The 21,307-nt window shown below is 41.0% G+C and overlaps 1 protein-coding gene across 1 annotated transcript in view; it reads left to right on the forward strand.

The window, feature by feature from the left end:
* The first annotated feature begins 4,686 nt into the window (after nucleotides 1-4,686).
* PLCB4 (phospholipase C beta 4) overlaps nucleotides 4,687-21,307 on the forward strand; it is a 331,441-nt gene continuing 314,820 nt past the window's right edge. Inside the window, exon 1 of the mRNA XM_030196321.1 lies at nucleotides 4,687-4,827. The gene's annotated coding sequence lies outside the window, so the exon portion shown is untranslated. The remainder of the gene's footprint in view (nucleotides 4,828-21,307) is intronic.

Below are 21,307 nucleotides of genomic sequence, written 5' to 3' on the forward strand. Positions count from 1 at the left end.
ATGTCCCCTGTAGGGTCTTTTTTTTTTTTGGTGTCAGGTAATTTTGAATAAAATTCTTGGATTCTCCTACTCCTCGTTTGCCTTGGTTCATTGGAATTTTCCTCACTTTCACTTGTTTCGTGCTTGCTTGACTTTTTGTGAACCTTGTGAGGCCCCCGCTCCTTTTTACCTACAGGAGAAAACACATCACATCAATCTCCTGGAGTTACGAGCAGTCTAGAATGCCCTGGTAGTTCTAGTTTGCACAGACAACCAAGGTGCGATGTATTACTTAAACAAACAAGACGGAACCTGTTCTTATTGAACAAACAAGATGGAACCGGTTCTTATCTCCTATGCCAACAGACAATCCAGATATGGATTTGGGCATATTCATGACACAATACTATCAGGGTTTTTTTACATAGCCAGCAAACAGAATGCTGTAGTGGACAAGCTCAGCAGAATTCTTCAGCCTTACTAGTGCTGGTAGCTTATTGAATTTTCTAACAGTAGAGAGCCCCAATGATAGACCTTTTTGCTTCACCTCAGAAAAACAGACTCCCTCGCTTCTGTTCCAGGCACTATGCTCCCAACCATGTAGTTCTGGATGCCTTCCTGCTTCATTGGGGAATGGATCTTTTATACGCCTTTCCCACACTGCCTCTCATCCTGAAAACTCTCCTCAAACTGTGTCGAGACCATGGGACTATGATCTTAATTGCTCCCCACTGGCCACAACAAATTTATTTTCCTCTTCTCCTAGAGTTATCATCCAAGGAACCATTGAGGATAGATCCCTTTCTGACCCTAATAATGCAGAACGAAGGGTATCTCCTTCATTCAGACAGACCCCTGCTCTCTAGCTCTGATGGTGTGGTTCTTGATGACATAGATTTAGCTCCTTTCCATCTTTCAGAGGTGTCTAGAATACTCCTAGCTTCTAGAAAGCCTTCTATGCAGAAATGTTACTGTTTTAAATGGAAAAATTTTGCCTTTTGTTGCACAGCCAGAGCACTCGATCCCACTACATGCTCTGTTCCTCTCCTCATGGAGCACCTCTTCCATCTTTCTAATTCTGGCCTCTAAACTAATTTGGTTAGAATGCACTTGAGTGCTATTAGTGCTTTCCACTCAAGAGTTGATAATAAACCAGTTTCTGTACATCCCTTGACAGTTCATTTCATAAAAAGTTTGTTTTAGCTGGTTTGGGCAAGCTGTCCTGCAGAATCTGTTTACTACTTGAATGTCAACTCTGCCCTCCGGCCCTTTTCTTCCACTAGGCTCATTTTCTACTTCAGTTACCAAGTTAGTTATTAAACTTGTGAGCCTGGCAGCAAGTGAGTCCCACATGTGAGAATATTATGCCTGCTTGTCCTTAGAGAAAGCATAGTTACTTACCTGTAGCAGGTGTTCTCCGAGGAGAGCAGGCATATATTCTCATATCCCTCCCACCTCCCGTTGGAGTTGTCTTCTTAGCTTTTGTACTATACTGCTGGTCCCATGCTTGGTGGGGGCACTGCCTTAAAGTTTTTAAAGTGACAGTGCACTATGGCAGTGTCCACACCAGGTTCCGGGATGATGTCATCCAACTGTGAGACTATATGCTTACTGTCTCAGAGAATACCTGCTACAGGTAAGTAACTATGCTTTTTTTAAAAGGCTGCTGTATACCACTACTATTAGTAATAATAATAATAATAATTTCTATAGTGCTACTAGACGTATGTAGCGCTGAACACATTGTATGCAGGTACTTTCTTTGTCTTTAGAGGGCTCACAAGCTAAGTTTTTGTACCTGGGGCAATGGAGGATTAAGTGACTTGCCTAAGATCACAAGGAGCTGCAATGGGAATTGAACCCAGAGCTGGGATGGGCAACCTTTATGCAGAGAGGGCCACATGAATGGCAGTATGATCCTTGGTGGGCTGCAACATTATGTAATGTTGGAACTGGAAATACACAGAGCTCCGTAGACTTCCTGTGATAAATAAATAAGTTAAAATTTAGCTAGAAATGATGGAAACAAACTGGCTATTTTGAAAATATTTGCATAATACAGTATTTAAAAAAGGCAAAACTCTGGTTGATGACATTTTCTGTATATACTACAATATTGTGTTTTCCATCACTAGGGCAGGCAGGTGCCCTGGAGTCCTGCAGAGTTTGTCTGTCCCTTACTATTGAAAATGTGATAGTGAAACAGCACCACCTACTGGCAGGACTATAGATGGAGGCCTCCTGCTCATCTTTGAGGAAACAATGGTGATGTGGTGTTGGTGTGACCCAAGGGAAAGAGGCCAAAAATGTTTGGTCACATTTCAGTCACCTCATTTAGATACACTGTTAAACACTTGACTGGTCTTGCTTCAGAGGAAGTAATGGTGCAAATAGCTGCTGCATGGTGCACATAGAAACATCTTTTATTTGCCTTAAAAAAAAGGGCAACATCTTAGGAAGGTACAAAGCACAGTGCATGAAAGCAAAACAGCCTTTTTGCCAACTACACAATTTATTTTTCCCTTAACTAAGCAACAGCTGCCTTGTTCATTAAAATACAACACAGATAATGCAAGTAGCCAAACACCCCTATTCCTTATATAGAATAATCATTGCTCAGCACCTTTATGTCTAACAACAGAGCAAACAGCCTCAAATGGCATCCACATTATCTCCCAGATTCTACTATATGATGCCGAAATCTAGGCGCAGTGTCAAGATGCATACATGACAGAATTGATAAATAAGCAATCAAGTATGAATTCATGAGCTTTAACAATCAATAATTGCACTTAATTGGCACTAATTGGAATTTATGTGTCCATCTTCTTGTGTGCTAGTCTATAATACCCCAAGCCTAAAGCCTCTAGCACACAGCTCAAAAGGGGGCATGGCCAGGGGAGGAGTATGGATGTTTAAAAAAATAATTGTGCACAGGATTATAGAATAGCACCATTTATGTTATTCTATAAAAGCCATGAGTTGGGCACCGGCATTTACACCAGGTTTCAGCTGGCACAGGAATTGGCTGTAAATGCTGTTCTTTAAAGTGCGCTCATCTCACAGCACCCTTAATTGCGCTTAATGCCAGTTTTTTCCGGCACTGAGTTTTGAGCACCATTTTTAAAGTTCCCTCCTATCTGCATTGGTGACAGTGAACAAGAACATAACATAAGAATATAAAAATAGTAAAGCTGTAAGTTAATTGCAGTTAACTGTATGATTAATGCATTAACCATTAATTGGGAGAAAAAAAGACACGATTACAATTTTTAATCACTCTGCAGCATCTCTTGTCTCCTACAAACTTCTGCTGTCTTCCACTCCCAACCCATGTCTTTAGCATGATCCAACATTTTTCCCTCCAACCTGGATTCAATATTACCACTCCACATGTCAGTCTACCTTAAAAATGGTCTTCTATTGGTCCCTAGCAGTGGTGCACATATGTTGCCTGTGTTGTGCTCAAGCTTTCCCTATAGCCTGTTCTGCCTCCTCTGATATAACTTCCTGTTTTTTCATGGGCGGGATGAGTCAGAGAGAAAGCTTCAGACCTGGCCACTGCTAGAGACCAACAGAAGACCACCTTGAAGGAAGACTGGGGGAGGGGAATTGAGAGGGGGCAGATGCCGAACTCTGAGTGGGGGGAGTGGAGTGAGCTTCAAACCTGCAAGGTACAGTATATGCCCATTCACTGACAGTAACACACTAATTTTCCACCCCATTTCAATGATTTGCAGTTAACAAGTGAATTAGCATGCACTGTCATGCCACTGCAATAACAGTTACTGTGGCTGTGCATGAACAGGTAATGCGCACTAATTCGTGTGCTAACTGCATAGCACAGTTTAGTAAAATGGGCCGAGAATCAACTGGCTCAGCTTTATCTACATTTTAGTTTGCACCTTCAAAAAAAACTCTAATAAATTGGTAGAGCAAGGCTTGCCTTTGTAAACCCTTGCCGATTCATTCCCATTAAACCATGTCTTTCTTTATGGTCAGTCTTCTTTTGTATGCTTTCTGGATTCTTTGGGGTCCTTTTACTAAGCAGCGGTAAAAAGTGGCCTTAGCCTGCACTTGCATGGGTTTTTCCCATGTGCTAAGGCCATTTTTACCGCTGTAGTGAAATGGCGAATTTTCTATTTTTTTTTATTAATGGCCATGTGCTAATGTTGCCATTAGCGTGCAGCTATTACAAAAAAAATTAGCATGTGTGCACTTATTGACACCTATTTTATAGGCGGTCAAGGCTTGTACAGTATTCCCACACTAACCAGTTAGCATGCGCTAATGTGGTTGCACTAACTGAATAGCTCAGTGCTCAAAGGAAATCACATGCAAATAAGATGCGTGGAAAGTCTGCATGCAATTCAGTAAGCATTGATGTTCTGCGCAGGCCCAGGCCAGAGGAACAGTAGGCATGGGGGGTGCAAATGAGTGCAGTAGATGTGCTCTATTACACAGTAAAAAAAGTGGAAATAATATTAAATGCAAAACAAAATAAAAAGAGAACATGACTTGAAAAATGGCAACAACTGCTCTCTGGACCCTGACATAAAGGCATGCGTTATAGACAGATGTCATATGCACACGTTGATAGATGATTCTTGTTGGCTACTTTTTTTTTATCTTTCTATTTTTTCTATTTTTTAATTGTTGTATTTTGTGTATGGCAACTAGAACACTTTTATTTTTTTATTTTTTAAGGTTCCGGGCAGGACACACATGCATATGATACACGCACATGAAAAGTGCAGATACTATTAAAAAATGCAGACCACGGAGAAGCTGCCCTTTCACATACACCACCACCACCTGGGACCTGCCAGAAAATTTTGAACGTTACAGGTAGGCACTCCCTTCTGTGCATTGCACGGAAACATCTGTGTTTCGCATGAAATGCTTGTTTTAATACTAATGAGCGCATTTTAATACATTTGCATCTCATTTTCAGTTGCTGCTTTCATGAACATAAAAGTAGTTCCGAAACCCTTTGAGCATTAGGTGCACAATAACGTGCATGCAAACCGGTTAAAACTAGTCAAAACATATGTTACAAGCCTGGTAAGATTTGAGCATTGGTCCCTGAATATCCCTGCTAACTGGATAATTTCCGACTTCGCCCAGGCTCCACCCACAGACTGCCCTGGCCTTGTTTAGATAGTGCTAAGGCAGGCAGAGGAAATATTCAGCAGTACTAGCTGGCACTTCCGATTAACAGCACCTGCTGAGTAAGTGACTTTGAATATTGGCCGGATAGTTTAACATAGTAAAATCATAAACGACAGCAGATGAAAAAAACCAGTATGGTCCATCCAGTCTGCCCAGAAAGATGGCTACGGTTGTATGTGCTGCTTCTTGCAGGTTACTCTCGCTTATTAGGGTTGTACCTGCTGCTTCGTATGCTGATCTAAACTCTTGATTTGTGTGAATCATTTATGTTTTGCTTTGAGTGGAAATAATCTATACTTTTATAGCATCTTTTTGCCATACAGGTATCCTCTGTTTATCCCATCCCTTTTTGAATTTCATCATTGTTTTCATCCCCATCAGAGCATTCCAAGCATCCACCACCCTCTGTGTAAAAAAAAAAAAAAAAAAAAGATTTACTGATGTTTCCTACTTGCAGCTTCATTTCATATTCTCTAGTTCTAAAGTCTCCCCATTTATGGAAAAGGTTTGTTTGTCCATTTATATCGTTGAAGAATTTAAATGTCTGTATCATATATCCCCTATCCCTCCTCTCCTCCAGGGTATATATATTCAAGTCTTTAAGTTTATTCTCATATGTCCTCTGTCAATGATCTCATACCATTTATGTCAGTTTCCTCTGAATGGCTTTGAGTTTTTTTTTAATGTCCTTGGCAAGATAAGGCCTCCAAAACTGATCACAGTAATCCAAGTGTGATCTCACTAGCAACTTCTACAAGGGCATTATCGTTTCCTTATTTCCACTGGTTATACCCCTCTCTGTGCAGTCAAGCATTCTTGTGGCCTTGGCTATTGCCTCCTCACATTATTTTGTTACTTTTAGATCATCACTCCAAGGTACCTTTTTTGGTCCATGCACATCAGCCTCTCACTTCCTATTGCATATAACTTCTTTGGATTTCTGCACCCCAAATGTATCACTCTATGTTTCTTCACATTACTACTACTAGCTTCTAATTTTTGTAGATCAATCTCATGCTTTCTACTTTCTCTGAGGTATTCACTCTGTTGCTAAACTTCATGGCATCTGCAGAAAGGCACACTTTTCCTTCTAACCCTTTGCCAATATCTCTTGCAACAGTATTGGATTGATCCTAAGAAAAATCCCTGAGGCATTCCATTACTTAATCTTTCTTTCTTTCTTTCAAATGAAGGTTCATTGGTACTATCTAACTTTGGTGAAACCATATTGTCTTGGATCTTGCAACTCAGTAGGGTTCCTTTCTTTCTTCCAAATGAAGATTCATTGGTACTATCTAACTTTGGTGAATCCTTGTTGTCTTGGATCTTGCAACTCTTTAGGGTTCCATGATAGCAGTCCTTGAATCAACTGTTTGGCTCTTAGGAATTGCCATAGTATGTTTGATAGCATAACCATTTTTGCAGATAAAGCACTGCTTTACATACAGCAAAGGCTTTTAAATATGTCCTCCCTATATATCAACATTAGATTAGCCACTTTTACAAAGCGCCTTCTGCCTTCAATCAAATCATTTTTTTTAAGGTAACATTTTGTGAAAACAGGATATATAGTTTATGTTAAAAAGTTTTTCCTCTGAATTATTTTTTGTTTTGAAGTGAACTGAAATAACATCCAGTAGTGTACTTCTAAATGAGGTACACAGTGCAAAAGAAAAATGTTTTAAAATGCTATTCATTATTTTAGCCTTCTATATTTTGTCACTTGAGTCCTGGAACTGAGTTATAAAAGCCCTGTTAGAAGCAGGATAAATGTTTGCCATTGAAAACAAGTTGTGGTCAGTGGCTTTTCATCATTATGAAATACAGTGATTTCGCTTTATGCATGCTTTTTTTTTTTAGTTGGCATGTAGTTATTGGAACAGATGCTGCTTCCTAGAGTAGAGCTAGTATAAAGTAGGAACTGTAACTTAAATAGGAACCTTTTCTTTTTTACTTTGTCTGTATATATTTCATTCTGATGGGGCACACCATGCCCATGAGAAATAATATGTGTGCCCCTGAGATGTTGCTGATTTTATTTATTCATTTTTTTATTTGTAGCATTTGTATCCCACATTTCCCACCAATTTGCAGGCTCAATGTGGCTTACATTTGCCGGAATGGCGGTTGCCATTTCCGTGTAACAGGATTACAAATGGTATTGCGTTAGGGTGCATATATACGTGGAGACATACATGGAACATATGCTGCACAAGCAGCAAGAGAGGCACATTTTCTACCACAGACTGTGCCACAGAAAGGAAGATTGGGGGGGGGGGGGGGGTGCGCTGGACACAGAAGATGGAAGGAGATATTGAGAGGGACATGTCATGCTGGACATGGAGGAAAATAGGAGATTGTAAAATCTGCACTGTTTTTATATACTGGATTCCTATTCAGTCTGTTTCTTTTTTTTTTTTTTAATAAACATAATAAATATGTATGAGATGCATGTGTGCAAATGAATATGCTAATGTGCCGCATCTCACCCTTTGCCCCCCCCCCCCCCCCCCAAATGAAACAGTCAAACTACGCCCATGCATATCATAAATCAAATTGTACACTAATGAGTCTCTTCTGGAATAAATGTTTTGTTACATACAATATAGAACCAAAAATAAGACATTTCACAACTTAGATAAAGTATATACATAAAACCAAAAAACAACCCTAACCCCACTAAAGTCCCTTTTAAATACACCAGCAAAGATACTAGATTCAGTAAATGGCGCCCAAATTTAGGCGCTGAAAAACTGAGTTCTGAGTTCTATAAACTAGTATTTCCCAAGTCCAGTCCTGGAGTACCCCTTGCCAGTCAGGTTTTCAGGATATCCACAATGAATATGCATGAACTTGATTTGCATACACTGGCTCCATTCCTCATTGTGGATATCCTGAAAACCTAACTGGTAAGGGGTACTCCAGGACTGGACTTGGGAAAACACTGCTATAAACAGTTCTCCAGCTTGGGCGCCATTTATAGAATAGCACTAAACACCGGGATCGGATTTACACCAACTGAAACATGGTGTAAATCCGCGTGGATCTCCCTTATTCTTCACTGCTTGCTGAAAAATTTACACATGCATCTTTATAGTGTCTTAACAAGTTACATGCATAAATTCAAATTGTTGCCAATTAGTGCCAATAATTGATTGTTGGACCCAAGTTATTGGTGCTGTTGGGCCCATTACTCAAATTGGGCATGTGCTGAAATTTGTGCACGCAATTTTGGATGCCATGTATATAATTCTCCTGTATATGGAATATAAGTTTTCTGTGTGCTGGAGGAGTAGCCTAGTGGTTAGTGCAGTGGACTTTGATCCTGGGGAACTGAGTTCGATTCCCACTGCAGCTCCTTGTGACTCTGGGCAAGTCACTTAACCCTCCATTGCCCCTGGTTTGAAATAAGTACCTGAATTATTTGTAAACTGCTTTGAATGTAGTTGCAAAAACCTCAGAAAAGTGGTATATCAAGTCCCATTTCCATTTCCGTATTTGAGATTCAACATGGAATGTTGCTACTATTTGAGATTCTGGAATGTTGCTACTATTTAAGATTCTACATGGAATGTTGCTATTCCGCTAGCAACAATCCATGTAGAAGCCTGCCCTTGCAGATCAGCAACGCTGCCGCGCAGGCTTCTGTTTCTGTGAGTCTGACGTCAGACTCACAGAAACAGAAGCCTGCGCGGCAGCGTTGCTGATCTGCAAGGGCAGGCTTCTACATGGAATGTTGCTAGTGGAGGAGTAGCCTAGTGGTTAGTGCAGCAGACTCTGATTCTAGGGTTCAATTCCCACTGCAGCTCCTTGTGACTCTGGGCAAGTCACTTAACCCTCCATTGCCCTTGGTACAAAATAAGTACCTGAATATATGTAAACCGCTTTGAATATAGTTGCAAAAACCTCAGAAAGGCGGTATATCAAGTCCTATTTCCCTTTCCCTTATGTACCTGTGTGTCTTCAACCTCTGTGTAAAATATATGAAATACCTTATTCTGATATTTTGAGGTGTGTTCTTCCACTCTCGGAGTTCATTTCCTGTTCAAGACATATATGTCTAAGTGTGGTATATACCTGTACTCTTTTGTCCTACAATGTAATAATAGTTTATGATTTTACCTTTTGTTTTCTATGAAAGCTTTTGTGAGGATTGTGAAATAAATCTTGTTTATATGTTTCATATGACTGAAGTTATTTATGTAACCTTTGAACATTCCTGAGTTTTCTTGGGGGTGATCCAAGATGGCGGATTAGGCAGACATGTTGACGTTAGCTCAGATATTTTTTTTTCTTTAAAATATGTCTGTGTCCTTTATGTACCTTTTTAGTATGCCAAAACTGAAGGTTAAGATTTGGGGTCCCATTCTCATCTCATTGAGTACTGGGCAGCTTTCAGTCTGGGGCTTTGTTAGCTCTCCCTTATGGCCCACACCTCACCTACCAGTTCCTTTGCAAGTGATCACGGGCCCTGGGGGCTAACACTGAAAGCAGGGCGTCTTGGGCACTAGTGTCCCCTTTCCTCTGTCTCTTCCTCCCCTTCAGTCTCCGAAAAGGGACACTAGTGTCCCCTTTCCTTGGGGGTACCATGGCACCTGCGGCTTTCCCTGTTCCAGGGTCTATTAGTGGTGCTGAATATGCATAGGAGTCCACATAGGAGAAAGCCTTTTGGCTAGTCCCTGTCTTATGAAATCAGTTACCTATTTTCATTTGAGCACAATCTTTATTTAGGAAATTTAAGGCTTTATTTTAATCCTATCATTTTTTCATTAGCCTTTGGATTAAGAGGGTCAGAGACTTAGATAGATACTGCCCTTTGAGCTTCAGACTTTCTAATATACTAGATAGTGTCTCCTAGGAAATGCCGGTGTTCTTTGGATTGATATGTATGTCTCTGTGTCTTTCATATATATTAATTGGAGTTCTTTTCTATGAATTCTCTGTTTTTTATTGCAAACCACTGTGATCTCTTTAAGCCTATTGATATAGAATTTTTAAATAAATCATAAATGCTGGTGTTTACAGTAAATGTGGTCACTGCAGCTACAGAAAATTGACCCCATAGATGGTAGCAGCTCATCACAAACTGCAAATATTGACCCAGTTAGCATCTAAAATATTGGTATCAGTCTGGCTAACCTACAGCCTGTGGTGTCACTGGATTAAACTGCCTACCGTAGAAGTCTTAATCTTCAATCTCAGGCTCATGTGTGATGGTATAATCATGGATCAAGCTCTGAGTTAGTTTGCAACAGACTTGGATACAGTGTTCCTCCATTTGTGCCATGAGGCAGTTCTGTCAAAGAGGAGGATATTTTTGATGTGGCAAAAGAATCTCTGAGCATCTTGGATGACATCCTGTCTGTGTAATAATCTGTAGAGTATCGACTAGTATGTACATTAATTTATGTAGAACTCCTTGGATGGTGCCTGGACTTAGAGGCCTTTGGCAACTTGGGATTTATCCACCATGTGTAGCCAGTCTCCCTAGTATGATCTTCTGACTTACCATGGTTCAGGTATCTTCTGGTAGATTGCTCACAGGTTTCACATTGTCGTTTTGCATGGATCAGCTTTAGATGATCTTTGGTATTTATAAGGTCAGAGTGGCATTTTGTAGTCTGAAATCAAGGAGTGAGTTTTCCCTTTTGTTTCTGTCAAGCCTCTACCAGATTGGGAGGAGTTAACAACTGGCATATGAGGTATCTTTTTATGGTATTTGGAGGTGCTCCTCAGGGTGATTTAATATTTCCTGATGTGGCAAGGTCCACTCAATCTAGACATAGGCAATTCCTAAGCCTTCTTCAGCGAGTTATTGATATAGGTGCTAGGTTTCAATTAAGATATCCTTGAAAATGTGTTATTCAATTTGATAATCTTGCATATTTTATGATACGTCTCTGTTGCAGTTGGAAGGATAGGGTTCTGCCACTAATGGAGAATGAGCTGTAATTCTGAGCTGTAAGAGTAATTGACATTTATGGGCCCTTTTACCAAGCTGTGGGAAAAAGGGCCCTGCACTAGCGGTGGGGGCCCTTTTTTACTGTAGTGGGTAACAAAGCTCCCAGCACATATGGCCACGCAGTAAGAGAACTCTTACCAGATGGTCATGCGGCAGGGAGCTCTTACCGCTACCCATTGAGGTGGCGATAAGGGCTCCCTTGCTAACCCGGGTTATCGCTGAGCAGGCCATTTCCTGGGGGTTTTCTTTTTCCCCTGGAAATGGCACGCGCTTGGGGCGAGACCACCACCAGTGGCCGCATTGGGCCAGCGGTAGTCCCAGAAGAGCACGCGATTAACCCGCGTTGGGCTTACCGCCTCTCTGTAAAAGGGCCCCTTGCTATTTTCTTTCATCTTTTTTTTTTTTTTGTCCCTATTTCCTTGGGGTTTTGGGATTCTTTCCTCCTATTTAGCATCAATAGTTTGTATTTAATATTTTGTTTTTTTTCTATTGAGAACTGTTTCTTGTATAGGCTCTTTATCCTAATTTAGTTTGTTTTGGATGTATTATAAAAATGAAAATAAATAAAAACAGAATTCAAAGAATAAATATTGTTGGAACAGTTTTAATAATATTGTAGTGCAGTTCTTTTCTATGTGGCCAAAATGATCTCTAGTTCCAAGTTTTCCAGGTTTATTATATATGTGATATACCACCTTAGGACAAAGCCATCTAGGCCGTTCACACATAAAATAAAAAAAGAACTACAATATAAAAGAAAAGTTCTACAACCCTGTGATGCAGCAGAAATGTCACTGCTCACAACCGAGTGCCAGACACAAAAGTAGTAGTATCCTTCAATCATAGCATTTTGAAAAGTAGAAGGCCTGATTTAAAATTAGAGAATGTAACCGCTAAATTGAAGATGATTCCAGAGAGACGGACCCGTTACTAAGAAGACAAATGAATGTGCTCAAAGGAAATTTGCCGAAAAGTGGGTATTAATAATACAGTGTTGAGATGAATGAAGTGCATGGGGGGGGGGGGGGGGGGCACATAAAGAATGAACAGAAGAGAAATAAAGGAGCTTTGGTCAGTCTAATCAGGATTTTAAAAGGGATTCAGGCAGATACAGGTAGCCAATGTTCACACTGAAGGACGTAACATGGTCCCCAGCTTTGCGCCTGTAGGCATTTTAACCATTGTGTTTTGTATTAGTTGTGATAATTTGGAGGGGATTCTATAAATGGCACCTAAAGTTAGGGCCCTATTTCCATGCCCAAATTTCAGTGCAGAAATGCATTCCAGTGGATGCAAGTTGCTGAAATGTGGCTGAAATAGCCGATCGGTGCAGAAATACACTTACACACCCACTTACGGGATAGCACCTAAGTGTATCCACACACAACTACAAAGGAGGTATTCCCATTGGAGGGGCATAGGCAGGTTAAGGGTGTTTCAGAAAATTGCATGCAGTATTATAGAATGCCGTGGCTGCATACCCAACTTGCATGCCAGAATATAAGGTGTGCTAGCGTTTTTATTGCATGCTAAAATTTAGCACGCGCTAACGCTAGAGACACCCATATATCCTATGGGTGTCTCTACCATTAGCGTGCACTAAAAACACTAGCATGCCTTAGTAAACAGTGCCCTCAATGACCTAAAATATGTGAGGTAGATGTTACAGTAGATCCCAGTTAAGATCTGAAAGTGTTAGGCTTAAGTGTGATTTTTAATGGTGAATGTGTTATGCGCTGCTGGATGAATTTTGAAGCGGAAAAGGCACAAACCTTTTACATTTGTAAGAATTAGTCTTGTGTACAACATGGTAGCTAAGAGATTAATTTACCATGCAAGAATTTTTTTCACTTGAATAGCTTGGGAAATGTATTAACTGAGCAACTGATACCTGTGGGTTCCAGCAGGTTTTGCTCGCTGTGGAAAGACTCTTTTCTATTCACATGCCTGTTATTCAAGATTGGCAAAGTAAGAGCAGAAAAGAATACAGCATTTCCAGTTTTGACTTATTGTATAGCATCTAAAAAAAAAAATGGTTTAAGCTAGGAAAAGGATTCCTCAACATCCATTTACTTGTAGTGCAAATTATTTTTTTTAACACTAATTATAGCTGTTCTCTGAGAAGTGAAGAACTAGAATCATATTTCAAATACCGCATGAATGATAATGCATTTGCAGTGCCATTATGGTAAATGAGTAGTTGAGTTTTACGTTTGATAAACAGGGATTTTACTTATTATAGGCTGTAGTTACTTTATGGAAAGGAGCCACCAAGAAATACAGTACTAGGTAGTGTTTCCTGTATAAAGTAGAAATTAATTAATTTTCTTTTTTCTGGGGGGGGGGGGGAGTAGAACACAAGGAATGTGTAAATAAAAAAACATTGATATACAAATTTAGGGGCCAAAATAAAAGGGTATATAAATAGCTGAGGTCCGTTTTCCAAGCCACGCTAAAATGTGGCCGGTGTTAGTGTCAGTGTGTGGGTTTTCTGTGTGTTGTGGCCACTTGTAGCACAGCGGTAAAATAACCGCCTTACCAAATTTTTTTTGTAACGGTCACATACTAATTTCCCCCATTAGTGTGTGGCAATTACCACAGGAGCCCTTACCACCACCTATTTAAAAGGCAGTAGGAACTCCTGTGCTATTCAGGTAGCGTGCAGTAATGTACCCACGCTATCAGATTAATGCAGGCACACCTACTCTGTACCCATGGGCATACCTCCCGTGTTGGAAAATAAAAAATAATTTCCGGTGTGGGATTTGCGCTAAGTGGAAAACTACTATGGGGCGTGCTCTAGGCCTCCCATGGTAATTTTGGTTTCAGCATGCGCTACCTAAACGCTAAAAACTAGATTTTATTTTTTTTAGTGCTAGAGGCGGGTCTGAGGGTGGAGAGTAGGCGTCTTCTGCACTAATCGGTTAGCGTCACTACATTGCAATGTGTTATTTTATCCGGAGAGTGAAGCAGTAACAGCCAAATAAGCAGCTGCACTCGCCACAGGTGGTAGCTGGAATGAGGGACCACCAGGCCACCTCCATGCTCTTCCAAAGAAAAAGGAGACCTGCTGAAAATTAAAGCCTTGAGGAAAAGGAAGGAACAAGAAGGAAGTTCTGGAATCCACCAAGGCAAAGAGATTGGCAGAGAAGGGACACCCAAATAGTGTAAAGCCATAAAATGATTGCTGTCTATAACCTTTATCATTGGAAAATGGTTGTCTACCTCTGTCTGTACATACAGAATGGTTATTGTTGAGAAGTTGTGCCTTTTGCCTGTTCAGTAAAGTCTTTTATTTCAGAATTAAACTTCTGGCCTCCCTGGAATGACATTGGGTGAAAGAGAGTGAAGAGTGAGTGGTATACATGTGTCAGTGGCCTCCCAGCACAGTCTGGTCCAGGCCCTGATCTACATAAGTACATAAGTAGTGCCATACTGGGAAAGACCAAAGGTCCATCTAGCCCAGCATCCTGTCACCGACAGTGGCCAATCCAGGTCAAGGGCACCTGGCACGCTCCCCAAACGTAAAAACATTCCAGACAAGTTATACCTAAAAATGCGGAATTTTTCCAAGTCCATTTAATAGCGGTCTATGGACTTGTCCTTTAGGAATCTATCTAACCCCTTTTTAAACTCCGTCAAGCTAACCGCCCGTACCACGTTCTCCGGCAACGAGATGTTTGCTTGTGATCTGCTTAGCACTTAATTAATACGTGGAGAACATGAATTTAATAAAATTAAATGAAATAAAAATATCAGCAACACAACACAGTCAACAATTAAAGGGGAGTTTGTTTTTTATTACTTCAAAATAATCCCCAGACCTTTCCAATGTATTACACACAAAAATGCAAATAAGACTGACAGACAGTGAGCTAAGCTGGAATCTATGTGGAGTACAGAGGCAAGAGTATCTTGTACTGCTTTTGATTTCTCATTAAATCAATAAGGAGTTAGATTACCAAAAAAAAAAAATGCAGACGAGGTCATTACATGTAATTTTACATCTACAGGGGTATTAAATAAGAATTCAGTTCCAGTTTCTTGTGTTTCCTGTGTGAAGGAGGCCTGGATTTTGACATTGACACCATAGAGAAGGGCCTATGTAATCTGATCTGAAGATGTTTACAGTTGGTGGTTGCTGTGCTAATAAATTTGCTACTGGCAGCCCCAGCATAGAATTTCTGAGGTGGCACTGTCTTGTACCTGCCTTCAGAGTATGGGAGTTGGGAAGTTCACACCACAAGTTATTTTGATTGCAAAAGTACTCTGGGGGGAGGGGGGAGAGAGAGAGACTGCTGGGTAGGAGAGGAGGAGAGAGAGACATGCAGACAACTGTGAGGGTTTGTGGGGGAGAGAGATAAGGAAATGTGTAATTCTGTATGGTGGTGGGGTGGGAGGAGAGAGGAAAGGGAATGTGAGAGACAGAAGTGAAGGTGTTTGGCAGCAGAGCACTGATGCAGAGCAGGATTTGGGAGACAGAATGATGGAACTGCTAGGACCCTAGGGAGAAAGAAGGGGAATGGATGTTGTTGGGGAGGGGCTGGATTTACAAACACCCCTTCCCAAAAAAAGAAGGCTTTTTTTTTTTTTTTTTTTTTAAATCAGTGCCCACAGTTGCCAAAATTTTAAGTGCAGCCTTGATCTGAACTTCAAACAAATGTTATGCTCGGATTGAGTTAAACATGAAATATTGGTGCATGTTTACTAAATTGGACTAGGTTTTTGCATTTACTGCATCTTAAGTGGAAAACATAAGATGCAATAAGTACAAAGCCCAGGTGGAAAATGCAGGTTTCCTGGCCAGCATTTGCCCTGTATTTACTGCACAGGGAAAATACCACATGGTCCTATGTTACATGATTTGGCAGATAGTGCCAGCCCAGGCATGTAACATGGGCCCTGGTGCTAAGAAAAAAAGAAGGCAACCCTACCTCCACCCCCCCAAAGTACCACTCCAACAATACCCCCTGATAGGTAACCCCCTGAGGTAAAAACCTCCTTCAAGTAACCCTGCCCCCCTCTCCAGCAACTCCTCCAAACAAAAGCTGCCCCCTGGGGGGTTCCCTGGTAGCCTAGTGCTGTGCTTTTCAACCTAGTCCTCAGGGCACACTCAGCCAGTCCAGTTTTTCAGAATATCAACAGTGAATATGCATGAGAAAAAAAACCCAGACCCAGCATACAATTGTCCTGTAGCTGCCTTACATGGCCATGTTTCGCCCTCTCAAGGGCTGCGTCAGGGGTGTAACATAAACCAGCAGAAGCAATATAATGTTTTCCCTGTCGGGTTAATATTGAGCTGCATTTAAACTAAAGCACTGTTTTTTCAAGCTGCTGCAGCCTGATACAAGCTGCTTTCATGTAAAAGTTGTTATGCTGCTCTGTATTTAACCAGACAAGGAAAACATTATATTGCTTCTGCTGGTTTATGTTATGCCCCTTACACAGCCCTTGAGAGGGCAAAACATGGACATGAAGTATCTTGTGAAGGATGTTAAAAAAATGGAAGCGGAGCAAAGAAAAGCTACGAGAATGGTATGGGATTTGCGTTACAAGACGTATGAGGAGAGACTTGTTGACCTGAACATGTATACCCTGGAGGAAAGGAGAAACAGGGGTGATATGATACAGACGTTCAAATATTTGAAAGGTATTAATCTGCAAACGAACCTTTTCCGGAGAGGGGAAGGCGGTAGAACTAGAGGACATGAAATGAGATTGAAGGGGGGCAGACTCAAGAAAAATGTCAGGAAGTATTTTTTCACGGAGAGAGTGGTGGATGCTTGGAATGCCCTCCCACGGGAGGTAGTGGAGAGGAAAACGATAACGGAATTCAAACATGCGTGGGATAAACATAAAGGAATCCTCCTCAGAAGGAAGGGATCCCCAGAAGCTTAGCCGGTGGTGGGAGGCAGGGCTGGTGGTTGGGAGGTGAGGATAGTGCTGGACAGACTTATACGGTCTGTGCCAGAGCCGGTGGTGGGAGGCGGGGCGGGTGGTTGGGAGGCGGGGATAGTGTTGGGCAGACTTATACGGTCTGTGCCCTGAAAAAGACAGGTACAAATCAAGGTAAGGTATACACAAAAAATGGCACATGTGAGTTTATCTTGTAGGGCAGACTGGGTGGACCGTGCAGGTCTTTTTCTGCCGTCATCTACTATGTTTCTATGTGGGGAGATATAATTGAGGTCTACAAAATCCCGAGCGGTGTAGAACAAGTAGAAGTGAATCGATTTTTTTTACTCGTTCCAAAAGTACGAAGACTAGGGGACACTCAATGAAGTTACATGGAAATACTGTTAAAACAAATAGGAGGAAATATTTTTTCACTTAACGAATAGTTAAGCTCTGGAACTCTTTGCCGGAGGATGTATTAACAGTGGTTAGCGTATCTGGGTTTAAAAAGGTTTGGACAAGTTCCTGGAGGAAAAGTCCATAGTCTGCTATTGAGACAGACAAGGGGAAGCTACTGCTTGCACTGGGATTGGTAGCATGGAATGTTGCTACTATTTGGGTTTCTGCCAGGTAATTGTGACCTGGATTAGCCACTGTTGGATACAGGATACTGGGCTAGATGGACCATTAGTCTGACCCACTATGGCTATTCTAATGTTCATATTCATTTTGCATATCCTGAAAACCTGACTTGACTAGATGTGCCTGAGGACTGGATTGAGAAGCACTGGTCTAGTGGATAAGGCATGAGTGACCTGGGTTCAAAATAACGGGCCTGACTCCTAATTGAGGGATGCTGGTGGGAGGGGGTTGATCTGTGTGCTTTTTTGTCATAGGCTGTGACCGTGCTACCTCACTGTCTGTGGCATGACTGCACTTAAACACCACCTCTTGAGCTACTGAAACAGCTAGTGTGTGGTAAATTCTTGTGTGCTAGGTATGGGTGCCAGCCACACTCCATCTCCTTACATGACCTTCCCAAACCCTGTTAAGCAGCTAGCTTAGGATTTTTACCTCTCTGACTGATTTTAGTCTGTGATAGCCAGGGTTTTTTTGAGGGGGTACTTAGGAGTACTGAGTACCGGCACCTTTTCCATTGTCTGCTAAAATTGACTCATGGACCCCAAGTTTTAATGAAAGAGCTCAGGCTCTACAAACCAATTCTGCCTTGTCATAGATTCTGTGACTGGTTGCAGGGGACCTGGCTATTGTGGGGTGGGTCCCTCAGTGATCACTCTGCCCTTGAAGGGTGGCCTAGCATTTGAGTGCCGGCACCTTTTTTGCTAGAAAAAAACACACTGGTGGTAGCCAGTTGCATAGTTCTGTGCTAAAGGCTACCACACACTAACACCCACAGTAGCTGTTCAGAGCAGCTTAGTAAGCATCCCCTATCCCCTATAATCTTATCTTTTGGCCTCGAATTGTTATGGTTATGGTTTTCTTTTGAAAGAAAGTTTTAAGGACAATCATCAATAAGTCAGCTTTCTTCAGATATGCTTTCCATAGGGGTGTCCGTGTCCTGCATTAAATTTAAAGCCACAGCCTTTTCAAAAAGTATATTCTATGCTTGAAATAATATTGGAAAATGATATTTTGGTATTTGAAGTACCTTAATCATAATTTGAATAACTCAACCCCAGCGATACTAAGCAGCAGGAAAAAGGACCCTGCAGTAGCAGCGGGGGCCATTTTTCCTGTGTGCTAGGGCTCATTTTACAACTGTGGGTAAAAAGCCCCCCCCCCCCCAAAATGGCCACCCGGTAAGATAACCCTTACCATGTGGCCATGTGATGGGAAGCTCTTACTGCGGTAAGGGCTCCCACAGTAACCCAGCGGTAACCGGGCAGTAAGTGGCAACGCCCGATTACTGCTACCCTAGAAAAAAAGATTCCGGAGTGCCAGAAATGGCATGCGCTTGACCTGGTACTACCTCCGGCGGCCGCAGTTGTTCATATGTAGCCTGCGGTAAGCCCGCAATTGGCTTACCACCGCTTTGTAAAAGACCCCCTGAGTGACTTTAAATTTAATTACATTTTCCAAGCTTTCAAATTTTTATTAAAAAAAAATATTCTCACAAGGCTATTGCTTACTGTGTGCAACATTTTCTCTGCTGGATTAAGCTTTCTGGACCTTGATCCTGGGGAACTGAGTTTGATTCCCACTGCAGATCCTTGTGACTCTGGGCAAGGCACTTAACCCTCCATTGCCCCAGCTACAAATAAGTACCTTTATGTACTATATAAACCACTTTGAATGTAGTTGCAAAAAACCACAGAAAGACGGTATATCAAGTCCCATTTCCCTTTCCCCCTTCTGAACTTTTAGGACTAAATTCAGTAAATGGCAGTCAAAAACAGGCATGGGAAAAGATTGTAGCTAAGCATGATTCTTCTATAAAGGGTGTATGCTTTTTATAGAATCACGCTTAAGTGCTGATCTTGCATCTAAGTTTTGGTGCCAGACTTACACCTGCTGAAACCAGGTGTGAGTGCTGGCGCACAAGTAAGGTACGTTGAGGCAGTATTCTGTAATTGCGTGTGTAACCTTTTGGAATGCCTGAAACGCCCCCTTTTCAGATGTGCACTATGGGATTTAGGTGTCATGCCTTATAGAATAGAGTGCAGCCAGATGCATGTGCAAATCTTGATTGATGCCAATTAACTGCAGTATTTTTAATTTTTTTATTTATTGGGATTTATGAACCACTTTTATGAAGAGGTTCACCCAAGGCAGTGTACAGTAGCTACAGTTTAACATCAAAATAATTGGTTGCTAGCACCCAAATATTGCAAGTTAAGGGCTTGTTCATCATGGTCACACGCCTAAATTTAGGCATGTAAATTAGGACACAAATATGTAGAATCTGGGGTTTAGTGTTTTCCTTCAAAGCAGTAGCCTGAGCTGTTGTCTTCTTTCTGGAATCATTTCTTTAAAGACTTGAAGCAATAGCTCACTTCAGATTCATGACTGCCATCTAAAGTTAGTCAACAGGAATTTCTTTAGGCTTCTCAGGTTGAAGAGAATAATAAGCTAGCTGAGTTTCAGGTGTGATTCAGGAAGAAGCTCAGCTCTAGGACAGTATTCTTCATGTTGTAAGATGGTGTCTTCAGTTCAGTAGACAAAGGGGACCCAGGTATTGCTCGGCATTTGATTTTATTGATGATGATATTTCATGACTTAGATGTACAGTTCCAGATTTATGCAGACAATATGTTTTGGGACCAGGTATATCTCGGCATTTGATTTCATTGACGATGATATTTCATGACTTAGATGTACAGTTCCGTATTTTTGCAGACAGTATGTTTTTTCTTGCATTGAGGTTATCTCATTTTCATTTTTCTTCATTTGGTGAGATTTTACAGACTATTTTTGTCTGGCTTCCTAGGAATTGTTTGTCAGTGAGCTTATCTGCAACAAGATCGCAACTTAAAAATTTTTTTTTAATTGAATCTTATTTCATAGAACATCAACGATTTTTCAAGTCTAAATCAGAAAGTCAGTGTACCATCACCGTGAACAAGATATACTACGTGTACAGCAACAACAAAATTTTAAGTCTCAAGTATTGATGATCACTCTTCTCCCCCACCTCCTCAAGAAGTGTATCCACATTAGCATTCCCTGTTCCAAGGAGGCTATGTTTATTTATTTATTTATTCATTCATTCATTTGTAGCATTTGTATTCCACATTTTCCCACCAATTTGCAGGCTCAGTGTGGCTTACATTTGCCGTAATGGCGGTTGCCATTTCCGGGTAACAGAATTACAAATGGTATTGAGTTAAGGTGCATACATACATGGAACGTAACATACATGGAATAGATCATGGTATATATATATATACACCATATCATATCATACATATATGGTAAAGAATACATTATGGTATTGCAAGGTTCCTGAATAATAACTTGGATTGTAACATACATTAGGTCATCGACTATAGAGATCATATTCGACATAAGGATTAAAGTATTAGTGGTTGTTCATTACTAGCAAAGAGGTCAATCAGGCAAGTGATAAGATTTCGGTTTTGTCTAGATCGTGTAAAGTCTTAATTTAGTGTTTAAGATGGATGTTTATGGTATGCCTTCTTCAACAGATCAGTTTTCAGTAGCCTTCGGAACATAGTTAGGTCTTGCGTTGTTTTTATGGCCTTCGGTAGTGCGTTCCATAGTGCTTGCAGATGTATGAGAAACTAGTCGCGTATGTGAATTTATATTGTAGCCCTTTAC

The sequence above is a fragment of the Microcaecilia unicolor genome, chromosome 3, assembly GCF_901765095.1.
Source record: "Microcaecilia unicolor chromosome 3, aMicUni1.1, whole genome shotgun sequence".
Classification (NCBI taxonomy): domain Eukaryota; kingdom Metazoa; phylum Chordata; class Amphibia; order Gymnophiona; family Siphonopidae; genus Microcaecilia; species Microcaecilia unicolor.